We start from the raw sequence: 10,091 nt of genomic DNA on the forward strand, positions 1-10,091 counted from the left end.
TCTTAGTGGCACGCACTTCAAGGCAATGTCGCCAATGTTTTGCATGAACTTCGAGGCAACGTCGGTTTCGGGAACGGATTTCAAGGTGGAGACCGTCGAGTCGGTGGCACGCTTAACAAGGTAGTGAGAGAGTGTGTTATAACTTTGTGGTGTGAGTGTGAATGAGGGATGATGACCCTATTTATAGGCCTGATCAGATGACCCATCGCGATACGCGATGGGCCTAGCCTATGATCCATCGCGTATAGCGATGGGTTAACGGATCTCTATAATATTATTCTAATGGATAGCGATACGCGATGGGCTTATTCGGAGGCCACACGTATCGCGACTAAACTTGTCGTGTAACCTAGTAGACTTGCCACGTGTGCCACGTGGGGACACTTGGAGGCACGTGTCACCGCCTGTCAGACCATGTCATCGCGATACGCGATGACGTTGGGTCTTGGGTATCGCGTATCGCGATCATCCAGGAAAACAGACTTTTTCAAGTTTAGTCCTTGCACTTTGAAATTTGGTATTTTTGAACATATATTTTCCTGATGTTACATTTCCTTTCCTCAAAAAAAGTTAATTGTGTTGTTTTAGTATTCTCTAATTTTGGGATGAAATTCCCAAAAGTATGGGAGACTGTAACAACTCGAGTTTTTCGAATTAATATTTTGTATTAACTACCCGACCCATTTCGACGTTCGGGTTATTTTTATCATGTTTATTGAGAAGATTAATATTATTATATTATTGTTTAAATATTTAATATTATATAACTATAACTTTCATAAAATTTGGCAAAATCTACCCTAAAACTAAACTTTTCACTACAACAAAAAGGGCTTTTTAGGACCTTTTGTGTGGGACGCTTGTAAATAAGGTCCTAAAATCAATTTAATATGACAAATGAACATCTGGGGTCCTTTTACAATATACGCTACAGAGCCGGTGTCCTAAAAAGTTATTTAATAGGATGGATGATTCTTTGGGGTCGTATTATCATATAACTTAATAAGACACTTAAAATGTAAATCCTAATAAAGTAATCTATAAGACATGTAGTTGTTGGTGTTCCATTATGTGGTAATGTAATAGGACACTTTATCACTGAAGGACTTATTATAACATAATTTAATAGAACAATTTGTAGTTAAGTTATAAATGTTCGGTGTTATAGGACTCTTTCTAGTCGAAGTCATATAAGAACATAACTTAATAGGACATTTTACACTATGGTCATATAACTTTAACCTTTATAAGATGCATAATCATTGTGGTGTTATTATAACACACCGTAATAGGACATTTGATATTTTAGTCATAAAACATCTGGTTTATAGGACGCTTATTCGCTAGACTTTTATTATAACATACCTTAACAAGACAATTGACACTTGAGTCTTATAACTTTAACCTTTATAGAACGCTAAATCATTATGGTGTTATTATAATACACCGTAATAGGACACTTGATATTGTAGTCATAAAACATATGTTTTATAGGACGCTTATTTGCTAGAGTTTTATTATAACATAACTTAGTATGACACTTGACACTTGGGTCTTATAATTTTAACACTACAAAAAAAATGCCATTTAGTGGCACATATTTTTAATGGCATTTAGGTTTTGTGCCACTATTTTAGGTTTTAATGGCACTTTGTGTATGCCACATTTTCCCGGGATACACTTTTAGTGGCATTTAACATTTATGCTACTAAATTTAGGTTTTAATGGCACTTTATGTATGACATATTTAGTTGGTACACACTTTTAGTGTCATTTAGTCTTTGTGTCACTAAAATCTTGGGTGTTTAATGGCACCTTGTGTATGTCATATTTTCTTGGCAACATTTGTAATGACATTTAACATTTGCGTCACATTACTTTAGGATTTCAATCACTTTATGTGTGCCATGTTTACGTGACACACATTTTTAATGACATTTAATTTTATTGTCAATTTGTGTCGTAAAACTTGTAATCAATCACCTAGATGAACTCACAAATGTTTATGCTAGCAACTCCATGGATTTCATTGTTACTGTGCTTCGAAGGAAGGTCCTCTTATGTATATGTGCCACCATCCTTACAAACAAAACTGATCAAACTCGAATTAATCACAATTAGGGACCACAATTATGTTTTTTCAGTCGGTCAAATGGATGTAGTGAGATAAAATGTACCTTAAAAGGAAACGAGTTAAAAATTGCCCGCAACGTTACCCAAATGTTCCTTTAAAGCTTTAAATGATACCTCATGAGTTGTTTACATTAAACTTAAGGTACTATTGAAATAATATAATTTTTTTAATCGGAGATTACGTGTTAAAATCCAAAAGTTTAATTAAATTAAATATTAATTATTAAAGATGCAAGACAAAAGGATTAACAGTAGAGAACAACAACTATCTAGTCTAAAAATCTAAATCAAACCTCTCTTTTTATTATACCATATTGCTGAAAATTTTGGGGTTGAAATCGATTGTTTCGGATCCGATCTAAACCGAAAATGTAAGTGAAAATATCAGAGAAACTTCAAAACTCGATATTGGTTGAAATCATTCATATTGGTTTTATGAACATGGAGATTAGCCATTTTTATTTTAGAATAGAAATTTAGGAATGGTGAAACCCCACCATTTCCCATTTTGGAGTGGAGAATTTAAAGTAATATAATTTTGTCATTGAATTTTGTAAATGAGGATTAGGATTAGGATAACAAATTAAAATTGAGGGAAACTATGGAAAAAAAAGGAGAAATTTTAAGAGTGGAGGGAAATAAATAACTAATTAAAAAAAACTTAATATAAAAACAGCTAAGTAAACATGGCTTACCCTTCATATCCGACTTGACTAGTACTTGATTAATGGCATTCTTAGAATTCGAGTATTGACTCTACTCTAATATAACCAGGTATAATCAATTTAAATGTACTAGGTCTCACAGATATTACCCGGTTTATGCCCAACCTCAATAAAAGAATTAGTTATATTTGAGTTGTAATTCCAATTCAGCAAAAAAAAATAATAAATTTTATTTCATTTTAATTTTAATTTCAAATTACTACATACTTGAATTTTTTACCAACTAAGTTCATAAAACAAGGTAGTAAAATCCAAAATATTTTAAAACTAATGTTTTACCCGGCGCGTTGAACCGGGGCAAGTCGGTAAAACAAGGGCAATGGTAAAACCAAGCTTTGTCGGTCGCAAGTATGGATGACAAAACAAATCCAAAAGTGTTGTTTCGAGTCAATATGGATAACTTTTAAAATTGCAATTGGTCAGGATGGATTAAAATGAATTTTCTAAGAAGGTCAAGATGGGTTGGGGAAATACGAAGACTTTTGGTTATGGGTTATAGTGGGTTTGTTTATGGGTTATAATGGACTAAAACAAGCCCCATCCAATTTTATTTCAAACGAAACCGACGAAATAGAAATCGAAAAATCGAACCAAAATCATTGAAACTGAGCAGATATCGAAACTGACCTGAAATTAAAAAAAAAACAAAACCGAATTGGAAAAAAACCGAAAAATCGAATATGAACTTATACAACACCGGTTTTTTGTGAACTAAGATGACGTGGAAACATTTTAGTTATTTTACATTTTGCGTTTTTTATTTATAATTCGAGTTATTATTTTTTATCAACTTTTTTGAATTTTTAAGGGTTATTGAAACCCTTTGTATCGTACCTTTACTTGGGTCAAGATTGGTTAATTTACCCATCTTGACCCATACCCACCCCAACCCTCTATTTTAAAAATTCATCCTGAACCATACCTATCTTGACCCATACCCCATTCTAACTCATCACTCAAATCCAACCCAACTCATTCATATGGTCACCTCTAGTCGCAAGTGTTGGGGCGTAAGTCATGCGGCGGTATTTCAGTTACGTATTATTGTATCGGAACTAAAATAAAACAAAAATTTATAATAAAACTTGAGTTGGACCAATGGGGTCTTTCGGTCTTTCACTTATAAGGCTATGTGTAGTGGAGGGGCTACAGAATGTGCCGATTTGCGTCATGTGACGACGAGTGAGCAAAGAGTGAGTTTTTATTATAAGAGTGTAATGGTGTTGTAGCTCAACATACATACATACATACATACATACACACACACACGTATTATTATAATAATAATAATAATAATAATAATAATAATAATAATAAACCAACAACAAATTCGGCGACAAAAACTAGACGCCCCCCCCCCCCACACACACACACAAAAATTGCCCCAATATCGCCCGGGGGCGGCGTTCCACCTTTTTGTCGCCCTCGTCAAGTCATCGACCTTCAATTTTCACCCACTACGAATAGCCTAATGGATTAACATTTATATTATTTATTAAAACATAATTCGATTTATTTAAAGTTTAAAGATAATTTGTGTTCATATATAAAAAATTTTATCTCCTCCAAACATTTTTATTTTCCCCAAATTTATTAGTTTACCGCTCCATTCCATTTCAGTTTCAACCATTTCCCCCTTGTCAAAAACTGATCGTAACACAAACCCTAATTGAGGTTACCAGATGGTTTGTTTGTCAACCCAATAGCACCGTTCATCAGCCATTTGCGAAACCCATTCATAGTTGGTACTCTTACCCACATGAGGATAGATGATTCTTCTATTTTGTTTATCTTTATTTATTTCTTCATCTTTAAAACCCGACATGCGCATTCCGGTAAAAGGTGCATTTTGTGAGTGTTTCTATTTACTGATTTGTTATTATGACGATAATATAGAAGCTTCTTTAAACTGTTGAACTTTCTGGTGACTGCCATGGATGCTTCAAGAACTTTATTTGTACGCTCACCATAAATTGTTTTCTTTTTGATAACTTAAGTTAAAATTGTGTTCAGATATAGTTTAATGCTATGGACTATGCTTTTAGAATTGTTAGGCATTTTCTTGCACATAACCTGTTCGATGAAATGTTACATAGAGAGGGATGAGCTCGGGATGGTACCGGTACCAATCAAGAAAATTCAAAATATTTTGTATCAGCACCAGTACAAAAATGTCTGTACGGTACCGGTATTTTGTGAAAATTCGAGAAAATACCGGTTTCATACCGATATCGAAGGTACCAAATTGGTACCGAAAATGATCATCCCTACTTAAGGTATGTGTAGTGGGCGGCAAAATTGGGCGACAATTTGGGTTTGGGGGTGAGAACACCGCGCCGATGGGCGACAAAGAGGCGACAATGGGTGGGGCGACGAGAAGTTGTCGCTTGTGTGGGTTTGGTTTTATTATTATTATATTGCGTGTGTGAGTGTGTGTGAGAGAGAGATATATATATGTATATATATTGGGTTACAACACCATTACACCTCTAAAACAAAAATCCACACTTTGTTGACTAGGCGCCACATGACACAAAACACTCCATTTTGTAGCATCTCCACTACACATAGCCTTATAGAGAGCCCTCACGATTTTTTCTAGTTCTTTTGAACCTAAGCATGTCCGATGTACCACTTTTAAAGTATTATTGTGATGCACTGATAGGCATGACTTTTTAAATAAGGCTTAATAATGTAGCTTCACAAGTTAGGGCTGCAATATCGGTATTTAGATAACATGTTATCACCATAATTGTAAGTCTTTTTTTGTTTGTTTGTTTCACATTTCTTGTTTGTGTGTTCTTGTTGAACATGTATAATTGATATAATCAGAAGTGTTAAAACATTAGATTACAAAGTATCATAATTGGACTTAACCATATAATGTAGTAGGCTTATGCTGAACTAAAGATATATCCTCTCCTATTGGTAACAGATTTTTGCAGTTGCTTAATTGTAGGGTGATGTTCATGAAACAGCAAGTTGTTGACTAACAACAATTTCTTGGGTCCTTATCGTGTATTAATTTACCATTTAACATTTACCATAGAGAGCATGTGGTGTTTATAGTTCGAACAACTCAAAGATGAAGGAGCCTCATGTTAATGGTACAGAAACTTTATTGTGAGTATATCAACGTGGTTTGGTAAATCATAAGCATTCCATTTCTTTATCATAAACCTTTTCAATATGGTTTATAAATTCACAAAGATTCATATACTGGTGATCATAAAGTTTCAAATTTTATGATTTTATCAAAATTTTTTTACATTTGAATTCAAAATTTAATCATTCATTTTTAGTCATTTTTTTTTCAATTTGTATAGGTCATACCATTCTATTTAGGTATATATTTAATATATTAATTTGTAATCTAACTTATTTTTATCTGTATGATTTAGCTAATAAATAAAATAAGAATGGTTTTTCAAGGTGAAATTATGAATTTAAGAGCAAGCTTTCGAGGTGTTTATGTCATTGTGTGATGGCAAGAATTAGGAGGCTGGATGAAGGTCAGTATATTAGTATTCTACTCTTTTATAAGTGTTATTTTTTTTTCATTTTCTATAAATTATTTGTTTAGTACACTTGAGACTCGGCCCTCGGGACACAGTCTATTTATTGTATTGAGAGTTAATTACACGGATGGTTAAGTCACTTTGACACATTCATCCACTTTGACCTGTCCTTCATTTGACCTCAAGGCCTACACGCACTAAAGGGTTTTTGACAACACATATCATATATATTATTACGGGTTTTTTATTAGCATCAAAGGGCTCTGTATTAATGTTGACTCTATTATGACTTATTTATTTCAATTGCTTCCTGATTTTAACAAGGGGATCTTGCTTTATATTAATATTTAATGGTGAGTAACAAACATATTTCTGTGTTTTGATCAGTGGCAAAGAATTCTAGCTTACGCCAATGCTATTGAAGGTTTGTGGCTGATAAAGTTGGTTGCATGAAGTCATGGAGGTTTTTGGATGATTGTTCTTATTTGTGTTAAACTGAATGCTTTAATAATATGTATGTTAAAAAAATGAATAATTTAGACTAATGGTCAAGATGGATGCTTTAGCTATTCTAGCTATTTTTTAAATGGTTCATTGTTTGGATATGTTGTTTATTTGCTCACTTTTTTTGTTCTAGCTATGTTTTTATTAGTCTTTTAAGGCGATTGATTAACTGCCATATTTGATTGAAGCACGTCATATTTGCTCACTTCTTTTGTACTAGTGATTCGGTATGAACATGTCAAAACATTGTAAAAGTGTCCTAATATGTTTTTATTGGGACGCTTTTTGGGTTTTTAATGAATATATTATGCGACCATAAATTTGGTTTCATAATCATATTTGGGATATCAGAACTTTTTTCTTGGTACTAAAGTACCTATAATGTTACACCATAAGGGTCTTATAAATTAATTTTCAAGGACGCTTGTATGTGTATCAAAAGATTTAAGGTAGGTAAGCACATGTTAAAACATTGTAAAAGTGTCATAATATGTTTTTATTGTGAAGCTTTTTGGGTTGTTAATGGATATTTTATGCAATCATAAAATTGGTTTCATAATATTATTTGGGATATTAGGACGCTTTTTGAGTTCCGAGACTTATTACGACCCCTTTACATGAAACGCTTTTCTCGTTGGTCCTATTAAATGAAAGGTCCTATAAAATAGCATTTTAGGACGCTTTTGTGCGTACTAAAAAGTCATTTTTGTTGTAGTGTTTAACCTGTATTGTATCCACTTTCAAACTACATGGTCTAATACGAAACTTTGCCATCATAACCCATTATGGAATATGGATAACCCAAGATCCGGCCCTAACCCAAACCATTTTCTTCACTACTCAGTTGCAATAGTAGATTGCTTGGACTTCAATACTCGCGGATTTTATGGAAATTAGATCAATGGATGTAATATACATTGCAAGATCGGCCAACCAACAACTTATTTTAGTTAAATCGATCAATAGGGATTCGTTATACTTAATATACCCAGCCGACCTTCATTGGATCGTGATATACATATAAACTATCATATTAATTCAATTAAACTTGTAGAAAAAACTATCAAACCCTAGCCGTCCTTAACCCTATATTTAATTGTGTTTCAATCCCCTTTTTAATCGTTTTCTGGATCCTTTTGTTGGATGGAACCGTTCGTCATGTTTGACCCCTAGAATCATCATCATCAGAGGTAATTGTTTATAAGGATAGGATCGCCGTGATTCATTGATCATCAACCCTCTGATTAATCATATAAACAATAACGAGATTAACCGATTAAGATTCCTAGGGTTTCTATTGATTATTGAGTATGTGTTGTTCTACTTTTAATATATATGTTTTATAGTTTAAACCAATGTGCACCAAGCTCAGTTGGCTTGGGTGCTGGTTCGTGGTATGCTTGGTTTGGTGGCTGGTGGCGCTGGTTCGAATCCACCCCCCCCCAGCCCATTTTAGTTTTATTTATATTTTTTTAAACATATATTGATATATTTAATAAATTAAAATGTATTATATATATTATAAATATATTGATTAATCGGTATTTTATAAAAACCGACGGTTGCTATTTTGGGAAAGAAAACTGTTTGTTAAAGGCGGAATCAGAAACAAACAGAGTAGTTGCTAAAGGATTAATGAAAAATAACTAACACACAAAAATCACTCAAAAGATTTCCATTGATATAAATATTCATACAAATGATAATCGATTTAGGGTTTCCTGTTGGGAAAGTTGTATACGTACGATTCTAGGACATCCGTCAGACTCAGGAATATTCTCTAAGAGAAAAGTGACTAATCCATCTTATCCGTTCGTTCTCTCCATTTGGAGGTGTGCCCTAAAATACTCTATTTATAGGTCTGCTACCTCCTGACAGCTGTCATTCCTTCTAGAAACCCTAAATAAAAGATACATATTCAAATTACATATTCAAAGCTATACGAAGTGTAAAAACAGGTCTTCCGGGTAGACTTTGCATAAGTTGTCTTTTTCGAGTAGGCTTTGTGCCTTCTTGTCCAAGTAGACCTGGTAACCTTGAAGTGTGCTCGGAATCAGTTCTCTGGGTAGACTTTACTTAGAGTATTCTCCAAAGAGAATACTCTCCTAGCGGACTTCAATCTTCTTGATCATATCAAACTTTGCCCGACATGACCTTACGAGCAACGTTGTTCTTCAATGGTCCTTTCAACTCCTTGTTGGGAATAGCTTATTTAGCAAAGCAAAGTGTGCTTGGTAACACTGTAGCTTGCTTGAGTTGAACCCTGCCCGATGTAACTTGAGATATTTCATTACTCCCATCTAACCTGATCGGACCACTGTATTATTAATGAATACCTTGCCTGATTTTCCAATCACTTGGCTTCATGATCTTGGTTAACCAAGAGCCTACTCTAAAGTAAACCTTGCTTGGCTATGAAGAAAAATCTTGCTAGACATAGTGAACCTTGCTCGGATATACACTAAAGAAGATTCTAGAAGATAACCTTGCCCGATGGACAAAATACCTTGCTAGGGTAAGCAAACCTTGCCCGGGAATCCAAGTGTGCTCGGATTCTATACTTAGCGATAACAGAGGAGGTTGAGAAGATTCCAATCTTCCTTATAATCCTTTCAAGTCAAATCTTTGACTCAACAATCTCCCCCCTAGATTGGAACACCTCAGCTGTCCCAAAACACTTCTACAGTTACTTACACATAGTCAAAATACACATTAAATCAAAATCAAATTTTTACATATTCAGAAAGTCAAACTATTACATATTCAGAAATTTGTCTGTAGACATTATAAATCAAAGCCTATTCTAAGATCTTTATCTTCTTCTGGCATCATAGGCTGCTTGTCTTCTATTAATAAATACCATTCCTGCCCTTTGCTGAAAAATGGAAAAGATTTGGTAATGAGTGTGAATTTCAGGAATAGCCATATCCCTTATATATTTTAGATCTTCATTGTGTAGATAGGTCAGATCTTCATCCTTTTTTATTATGCCCAAGATAAGTCCATCTGAGTTTCGAAAAATATAGTGGCCATCATTTTCTTTATATTCAATTTTCAGGAATGATGCCATTCTTCTGGACAACGTTGTTTGGGCGTGTCATTCTTCTTCCAATGCTTATACACGTGTTCATGTTTGAAATGGGATTGTTGTTTCTGACAGACAATTGATAATTCAATTCAACACTCCTTATATTTTTCATTCTGGTTGCTC

This window comes from Bidens hawaiensis, unplaced genomic scaffold, assembly GCF_021521415.1.
Source record: "Bidens hawaiensis isolate Kalapana, Puna unplaced genomic scaffold, B.hawaiensis_p1.1 tig00006083_1, whole genome shotgun sequence".
NCBI lineage: Eukaryota > Viridiplantae > Streptophyta > Magnoliopsida > Asterales > Asteraceae > Bidens > Bidens hawaiensis.